The sequence below is a fragment of the Limulus polyphemus genome, unplaced genomic scaffold (assembly GCF_000517525.1).
Source record: "Limulus polyphemus unplaced genomic scaffold, Limulus_polyphemus-2.1.2 Scaffold6105, whole genome shotgun sequence".
Lineage (NCBI taxonomy): Eukaryota > Metazoa > Arthropoda > Merostomata > Xiphosura > Limulidae > Limulus > Limulus polyphemus.
This window is the reverse complement of record NW_013671715.1, coordinates 13,371-23,349: the sequence shown is the minus strand read 5'-3', so window position 1 is coordinate 23,349 and position 9,979 is coordinate 13,371. Positions and strand designations below refer to the sequence as shown.

The 9,979-nt window shown below is 36.2% G+C and overlaps 1 protein-coding gene across 1 annotated transcript in view; it reads right to left on the bottom strand.

The window, feature by feature from the left end:
- Positions 1-9,979, bottom strand: part of LOC106473353 (G1/S-specific cyclin-D2-like) — a gene marked incomplete at its 5' end in the record, with an annotated part of 32,666 nt that overhangs the window by 11,364 nt on the left and 11,323 nt on the right. The window lies entirely within an intron of this gene.

Genomic DNA, 9,979 nt, shown 5'->3' with positions numbered 1-9,979 from the left:
CAACTACTTTACAGTTGGGTTCGTGTACTTTAGCAGCCAACTACTTTACAGTTGGGTTCGTGTACTTTAGCAGCCAACTACTTTACAGTTGGGTTCGTGTACTTTAGCAGCCAACTACTTTACAGTTGGATTCGTGTATTTTAGCAGCCAATTACTTTACAGTTGGACTCGTGTAACTTTCAAGCAGATGATTACTTTTACTTCCGTCCAAAAGTTTTCGAAGCAAGTGGTAATTATTTTTGGTAACCTATTCTTACATGAAGATTTCCAGAACTGGAAAAGTGGTCGCTCAACTGAATGTTTGGAAGTAGATACCTCTGTAAACGCACATTCTCGACAATGACATAGATCCAGTTCCAGGAAATTTATTCAATTAAAATTAAAACCCTTTTAACATCTTTTGTTTTGTTACCTACTATAAGAATACACACTGATCTGGATTCCGTTGTTCACATAAACAACAATAAAACAAAATATAATAGTGCTCCCACTAATATTGTAAGTACAACTATGTATTATTTATTATTATTTTAACAAGTTAACGTTACACTGAGATAATATACAGGTGTCCCCTTAACTTTCAGGTTGCCATAAGTTTGGACTCTCACTATTAAACAGTTGCTCATCAACGAAGAAGATAAATTAAGATAATGACCTAATGTACTAAAATTAGAAAGATAGTTATGATGATGACCAATTGTTTTGACTTTAGGTAAAGAACCCATGATGATCTAATTATATATGTTAACATTATGCAGAGAAGTCATAATTACCTTGCACATTAGGTAGAAAAATTATGATAATGACCCAATGTGCTGACATTACGTTTTTGTCTGTTTGTAATTAAGCACAAAGCTACACAATGGACTACCTGTGCTCTGCCCACCACGGGTATCGAAACCCAGATTCTAGCGTTGCAAGTCCGCAGACATACCGCTGTGTCACTGGGGGGCCTGACATTAGGTAGAAAAATTATGATAATGACCTAATGTGTCAACATTAGAATAATATCATGTGGTTGAAAATAATTCTTGATGGGAATTTTTGTTTTTCTATGTGTCTTATACAACGTTACCTGTAAAGGAATATTGCTTTTCCACCCTCTCTGCTAAACCAATGTGATTGGGTGATTGTTCAGACACTTTCTTCAAGTGGTTAAAATGAACCAAAGCGGATCCTTTCTCTGTACAATACATCCTTCTACACTGAACACATGAGGAACGGTATAATTTAAGTTGCTGTTGGATTATCAATTTGAGAACTGTAGTTCGACTTCACATTTGGGTGTCGTGACGAAAGGTTTTCGTGCCATTTAACTAAATGAACGTTGATAACCTTAAAAATGGCCACAGATGCATGATTTGCACTCAAGGCTTTTATTAGAGTCGCGCTTTTACCTAGAATAAAGTATTAAATTAGCATAGACCAGAAGAACTTCCTTCAAATCATGTTTTGTCTTAGTTGAGAGGTCACATTTCTATATTCTTTTTTACACAACAATAAGAATCAATTTATTTCTACGTTTTAACAGTCACTAACATGGATCGAACAGCACCTAGAATTTATTTTTTGAGGTAAAACATTGTTTTTTTTTTTAATTGATGGTTTTATTTGTGGATTATGCTTCGTATTTAGGCACAAAATACCCAATCAACACATATCCAAGATTTTAATTAGCATTATTTTCAATAGGCCACATGATGTTAATAAAAATACACGACACAAACAACTTCCCTTTACAAGGAAACTTGATAGAGACAATCTGGACTAAAAAACTGCTCGGTGTTTGATTCAGAACGGACTAACAACGTAAGTGAGACCCATGCTACAAACACTTAACCACAGATCGCCGGCGGGTAAAGATAGGGTAAAAGTTTTCCTATAAATTGCTAGCAATAAAGATCACCTTCAGGAGGTTTCAGTGGATGGAGGTGAAGTTTATTTTTAACATATCTGTGAAAGTTTATTCTATGACACAGAAACACGTACATAAGGTATCCCAAAAGTCGGCTGTCATACGTTTACAGAATATACTCAGAACGTCCGGCAGAAAAATCGATACAGTACTGTTATGTCTCTGGTCGTTGGTTAATTTTCCGTAGAAATTCTTTCCAAAAAAAAAAGACTTAGCGATACAAGTCCTTTCTTAATTAAAACTAGTTTATTATTTCTCAATTCAACTTTGCAATAAACTTAATTTCCACTTTAACTTAACACACGCTATAATTCACAACGAACGATTCACGCTCTTTACTACCGCGCTTGACTCAATTGTCCGTCTCTATCTCTTCAATCTGCAATTATTCATATCTATGCCATCACTTCTCGCCGGTCTTATATATATACGAAATAGAGGGCGTCTGGAGAACACTCGAGGCTTCACGAACGGACATGATATTTCTAGAATCTCATGACATGTTACTAGCGTCACAAGACTTCCACTGTCGTAACAGTACTAAAGAGTTCAGTCCAGACCACCTTTACATATTGCTCAATGCCATTGCATAAAAATATCTGCAATAAAAAAGTAAATAGGTGATATTTTAAGTGTGTTGGCTTCCCTGTAAGCAGAGATGTATTTATTGCTCGTGCAATATGTATTTACAGCTTGAATAAAGAATGAATTTGTTTGATTTAAGTTCTACTTTATCCACAGTGAAGTAAAACCTGGGGGAATCCTCAATAGCCGCGGCACTTGAAATTCTTTTAGGCAGGATTAGAGTAAATTAATTTACGAGACCTTTATTTTCCTTTTTATTAACTATATTTTTCTGCGCCAGCAATATCAAGCGTGAGGCGCGCGCATACCCGATTCGATTTTATTACTCATCAGGTTCTCTACCAGCCTACCCTCAAACTGAAATTATTTTAAGCAGGATTAGAGTAATTAACCTATGAGACCTTGGGCATGTTTAAATACATCAATCGAAAGGGTTTGACCTCCTGAATCCAAAACTGTAATTATATCTCAAATCGGTCAAGATATGACGGAGCTACGAGCTAAAAGTTTGTACTCGAAAAAAGAAAAACTATGAGACGCTATGACGCGACTAAAAACTTGGTCTTAAATTATTGCTATTAGAAAAATTTATGTATTACATGATATACTAAGTTATATAAGAGTACAGGAAAACATCTGCTTGAATATAAACGTTTTTCATGTACAAATATTAAATACGAAACCCAATCTATCATTTGATTCACCACTTGTCACTGAGTTATACCGGTTTCTGGGGATTCCACTCTTCATGTTACCCTGAACGTGGTTAAATCGAAAGAATAAAACTGATGAGTAAAATACAACTCAAAACAACATATTATATATAAAACACACTTCGTGCTGAAATACAACTGTAAATGTGAGAGAGTTGATGTAAGTGTTTATTAGAATAATTATAATACAAAATGACCATAAACATTCGAAAGTGCTGAGTGAAGTTACCAGAAACGTTTTTTGATTAATATTTACATTAACTTGTACTACAAACTGAAAGAAGGTGTGTAGATTCAGAATTAGCATAATTAACGTCTATCAAAAATATTTGCGAGTGTGAAGAAAACTCCAAGAATTATCTGAAAACTGTCACAGGCACTTGTGTGTTACTTTGAATTCTGAGTGGAGGGTGTGACGGTTCTACGCCTTTACGGAAAACTGATGACGAAACAAACAATTCTTATCTTTCTTCTGTATACGTTTTATCTATAAATCTTGCTAATACCTCTTCTGACCCCATCTCAGAGAGGGGAATTTCCCTCCAGAAAGCGGGGTTATAAAGTGGGCGGTAACACAAGTTAACATCAAACAACACCGACAATTTTTCTTTTCTTCCATATATGCCTAAAGTCGTTTCAGCCGGAGGATGTACGAACAGGTACCTAGAGATACATCTGGCGAGAATACGGGTTAGAACACGAGCACGTGGTTTTATTATTCGTATTAAAACAGAAATACCGTGGTAACAAAACATTCGCATTTTGTGTGCATATACAACAACGAGATTAATGGGAGACACTACATATGGGAAATAAACAACAGTGTTCTTTGATTAGTTTGGTTAATCCGTGGATGCAGAGGAAGATAACTTGCGTGATCTTCAAAGTCGTGAAAACGTAACTTTGCTCAGAAAATGTGTATTACTTACACGTTTTCAAAGAGACGAGTTCATAACGTTTACACAGCCTATTATTGTAGGGTTTAGATCTTAATCTAAAATATAGTAATGCATTCATATAACAGCGTCAATTTTACCGAAAAAGTACAACTGTGAAATAAGCGCTACTGATAACTAATTTTCTTCTTTATACCTGTGATACATCATAAAATTTGAAGGATGACCATCATTGGAACAGAGATATTCTACGTGGCACGATACGATTACTAGTGCGTTCTATTAACCATTTGAAGCTTTGAAGAAAATAATCGTTGCTTTTGAAAGGAATTATTTCCACCATTTTGTTCTCGTTGAATATTATTCTACACTGGCACCCAGTCGTCTCAAGGATTTTTCACACGCACAGAGTTAAGAGCCTAACGTTCTTTGGTAATATCATTTCAACATTTTCATGCATGAATTCGTCTGCAAGGAATGGGTTTCCTATCTCGTGCTGGTAAACTGGCCCACCTTTGTCCCATCCCAGAGGCTTCCACTTGTGAAGTGTCGTCCTTTTTATACCGCCCCTTTATTTTACACATTGGGTTTCGGTATAAAGAAAAATAAGTGCATAACCCGAGTGTCATTAATAGTTTCAAATAAGTGCATAACCCGAGTGTCATTAATAGTTTCAAATAAGTGCATAACCCGAGTGTCATTAATAGTTTCAAATAAGTGCATAACCCGAGTGTCATTAATAGTTTCAAATAAGTGCATAACCCAAGTGTGATTAATAGTTTCAAATAAGTGCATAACCCGAGTGTCATTAATAGTTTCAAATAAGTGCATAACCCGAGTGTCATTAATAGTTTCAAATAAGTGCCTAACCCAAGTGTCATTAATAGTTTCAAATAAGTGCATAACCCAAGTGTCATTAATACTTTCAAATAAGTGCATAACCCAAGTGTCATTAATAGTTTCAAATAAGCAGAAAACAGAGTTCCTTTCGGAATTCTGGTTTCCTTCAGATCCAGGGAAAAAATAAATAAATAAAAAATCGCTGCGAAACGCTATACGCTTACGAATAAAAAAACAACAACTTAAATCTGGTTTTTATGCGGTACTTACAAAAAGTAAGTCACGTATTTAAAATGATTAGTTCTTAAACATTATTTGTTCCACGGTTAACACATTTAGAAACGCAAGTTTTATTCAGGAAAGTGTGGTACATCTATGTTTATGTTTATTTGTAATGAAGCACAAAGCTACACAATGGGCTATCCGTGCTCTGCCCACCACGGGTATCGAAACCCGGATTTTAGCGTTGTAAGTCCGCAGACATGCCGCTGTGCTACTGGGGGGCGTGGTACATCTACGCGAAAAAAACTGAATTTATCTAATCCTTTAGGAGAACATGATAAACATATAAACAATAATTCAAGTGTGATAGTTCTGCTGAATACTTTTTTTTTTTTACATGCAATTCGCTATTTTGCTTGGTATTATTTTCCCGTTTTTTTTCTACGGTCGTAGATGAATATGATTTAATAAGAAACAAAAGAGAAAATTTAGCCCAACACTACCACATTTAATAGGCAAGTAAAAATGCATGCGTTCAACTCTTCAAAAACGTATATCATACTGATTATCTTTACGAAACATGCATTAGTCAAGCGAAGTCATGTTTGGCACCAATAAACATATATAGGTGGACCCAATGTTATGTAAAATTATGTTGTTGTTTTTTGCGTTTGTTTGTTTTTGTTAGACTTCTCGCGCAAAGCTACATAATAGCTATGTGAGCACAGCGGTCTATAATTTTGAAATTACAGATCAGAGGGAAGCCAGTTACTCGACAACACTCACCGCCAATTCTTGGGCTACTCTTGTTTCACCAAATAGTGGAATTTTGACCGTTGTTAGTTTTATAGTGCTTCCAAAACCCGTAAGTGCGGAGCACTTCTTGCAGCAACGGAACGCGAACCATCAACCCTCAGATTTACAGCTAAGACACGCCCGGCCCAAATTGTATTGTTTGTTTGTTTAAGCACAAAGTTGTTTAATGGGCTATCTGCGCCGTGTTCACAACGGGGATCGAGCACCGAATTAGATTGCCATAAGCGCACAAGCTAACTACTGAGCCATCAGGGGATTAACTCACGGCAAAGCGCATCACACGGTTAATTTCTACTTCAGAGGTATACATACGTACATGAAACCAATTCATTGACAAAACCGTCCTGCGAGTGCCTATCAAAGTGACGTCACTCTCGTTTGGTGTAGATGCCCCTTACCCTTGCATTTCAAGGACCAGTTGGGTTTGATAATTATAATGGCCTGGGAAATTGATTGGACGTCGCCTACACATGGCATATTTACTTCATACGTCACTCCAAATCTCCCAACTTAAGGTAACTGCCATGAAAATATGCCATATTTACTTCATACATTACTCAAAATCTCCCAACTTAAGGTAACTGCCATGAAAATATGGCATATTTACTTCATACATCACTCCAAATCTCCCAACGTAAGGTAACTGCCATGAAAATATGGCATATTTACTTCATACATCACTCCAAATCTCCCAACGTAAGGTAACTGCCATGAAAATATGGCATATTTACTTCATACATCACTCCAAATCTCCCAACGTAAGGTAACTGCCATGAAAATATGGCATATTTACTTCATACGTCACTCCAAATCTCCCAACTTAAGGTAACTGCCATGAAAATATTTGTACAACCTTGATATTCGACCATAATTCATTTTCCTGCAAACACTATACAAGAATTTGTGTTTGCAAGATTTTACTAAATCAAAGAACAGAAAATATTGTACTAACCATCAGGACTGTTTTAATCAGTTACCTAGATTAGTAAATTAAGATAGTCAAGACAGTTCTAAAAAACAAAAGTCAATACTTTTTAAAATTGTGTATATTCTCGCACTTGTATACACAAGATAAGCAAAGTTTAACAGAACAAATATTTAACGCGTTTGTATCGTATATTCTAAATACAAAATAAAATGCCTAATTTGTTTAATTTTTGTAAAATATAATATTCACATCCTACATAAAGAGCAAAGAGAGAGGGTTTTTTGTTGTTGTTTTCCATGAAGACTTCCAGTTACACCGTCTTCGCCACGAGCGGGGCAAAGAGAAATTTGTTAATTTCTCAGCATTCCAGGTTTTTGAATCTAAATACCTGCCACTAATTTCTGAGAATTCCAGGTTTTTGAACCTAAATACCTGCTACTATTAAACCTAAAAAGTAGTTACAGAAGTAAAGTGCTGAGACCTATATAAATAATAAATTCACGCCCTCACGCGCTTAGTAAAGCTAAGCGGTGTTGTCGTTGTCTTAGTACAAAGCTGCACAACGAAACATCTGAACTCGATCAACCGCAGGGAACGAAACCCCGGATTTTAGCGTTGTAAGCCCGTAAACTTAGCGCTGCCCCACCGGAAAACAGGCAAAGCGATACAAGTCTGAAAGACGAATGTTTGAAATACACAGCTTTGATTTAATACACCTATGGTACATTACCCATTTAAAGTGTGTTTAGAAATAATGAACGCTTTTAATGTTACCGGCTTTGTGCTGTAACCTAAGAATCGAAAATAAAAAGTTTAAAAATAATTAATGTTTTAGTGTTTAAGTGCTCAACCGAGTGTTACGTTGTGTAGTTATTAAATCCAATCAACTACTGACTACATTTTTATTTATTTTTCATACACTCCGAGCTACGAAATGAGCCATATATACTGTGCCTACCGCGAGTATCAAAAACCAATTTTGGCCACCGGGTGCTGCTTGTTATGTCCAGATGTGATGACACACGAGTTAGACAAGTTTCATATAATGGATCACAACAACTTATTTTTTCGTGCTAAATGTCCCTCGGTGAGTTAACGGTAATATTCACAACGCTAAAATCTGGGGTTAGATTCCCTGCGGTGGAAACGACAGACAGCCCAGTGTGGCCTTGCTCTTATAAAAAAAACAACAAATTCTTGCTAAATTTTCGGTAAAAGTTATTATGTCCTATATTTCTATACACGCCCGTATATACCACGTGTCTCTTGGTTTATTGTTTCTATATTAATCTGGTTACAGAACAACTCAGAAACCAGAGACCATAACTTAACCACAAGAAAAGGTAATCTGAAAGCCAACCAAGACTGTAACACGTACTGTAATTGTTAAAGCAGCAGGATACACTAACACAAATAACACATATCCAAGATGATTTTTTATGTTTCACGCAACTTGAATGAAACCGTTTACAAACAGGTCTAGTGCCCTGCGGCGATTCGTTGTCTTACACTATCATAGTTAAACAGCGGAACTGACAAGTTAAATAGTGCCTTCTTCTTCGTTCCTAAATAAAACATTTTTATGTCCCAAGAATCAATATATAAAGAGAATCCATATCCAGTAAGGTTAGCTTCTGTCCAGCCTGTATTCCTTTCATCTTTCACCATAAATTATGAATAAACCCATTGTCCACGTCCGACGTGTAATTAATAATAAAGGCTTTCAATAGCTACAGTACGAATGAAGGGTTGGCTGACGAGGGACAGACGTTTATGATTCGCTTCAAAGTACCGCTTAAGTGTATGTGTGTGGGGAGGGGGGGGGGACATGACAAAGTTTGGTTTATCTAGCTGTGACTGTGTTTGCTTCCATTTTCAAAGAATATCATTAATATTGTGTTTCTTTTACGAAGGGTCCGTTCGGAACGAACTCGATCACGCATGGGTTCTAAAATTACGGCCACCATGCATGAAGTTGATCCGTTGTTTCGCAATGAGAACGAAGTAGGGAAGTGCACAGCGGAAGAAAGAAACAATTCCTCGTGGAATTCAAGACTTCCGGCCATGTTTACCGGACTTGGACTTCCATATTTCTCAATGTGTTTATACAATAAGTTCATTAATAATGGTTAACGTACCACGAATTCATTCTTATTTCTGCAAGTTTCAGTATTACTATCTGTGCGATATAATTCACGCTAGCTTATTAATTTCAAATGTACCCTCTGCTTGGATCGCAAAGAAATATAATTGTATGCTTAAAACTGTACATTGTAAGAGTTATCTTTATCAATGAATAGATTATTCTGTAACTACAAATTATATTTAAACATCTGGATATGTTTTTTCATGGAGGCAATTTCTCTAGCGTACAAGAGCTCTCTTTCCCAGAGTGTCACATCCTGGGTCGAACGTAACAGTAATCAAAATAAATATAACAGACTGATCTGTCATTGGTTCTCATTGTAAACTACCACAACCCTTTATTCAAGTTATCAAAACCCTTCCATCTAAAAAAAAAAAAAATTCAACACGACACTATTCAGGTAAGAGAGTACACATTCTTTTACAGCTTCCACAACCCTATATCAAGTAGTAGAGTTACGATAACCCTCTATTCAGGCAACAGAGCCACTACAGCCCTCTAATGCAGTAAGTAAACCATCACAACCTTCTATTATGGCAAGTGGCCATTTATTTTATGTCATCACACCAGAACCTCTATTTTACCCGTGTAACCGTCCACCCTGTAAGTAAATTTGTAGTGTATTAATATTACAACTATACATTCCTATAGTTTAGATTATTATAATTTCTATTTCAGAACTTTTACAATTTGAATCAGAAAGTCCGCTACTGATCTTTTGTAAACATAGCTGTGGTATTTGTTGCTAAATGTTTGTCTGGTGGTTCAATGACCACTTAAGCTGGCCTTGTACAGATGCTGACCTAATATCCACGGGCTTTATAATGGCTGGAGACGGCTTAAATGGGTAATGAAGAAAAACTTTAATATAAGCTGATCAGGTACCTGATGATGACAAAACCTTGTCGAAACGTTGTA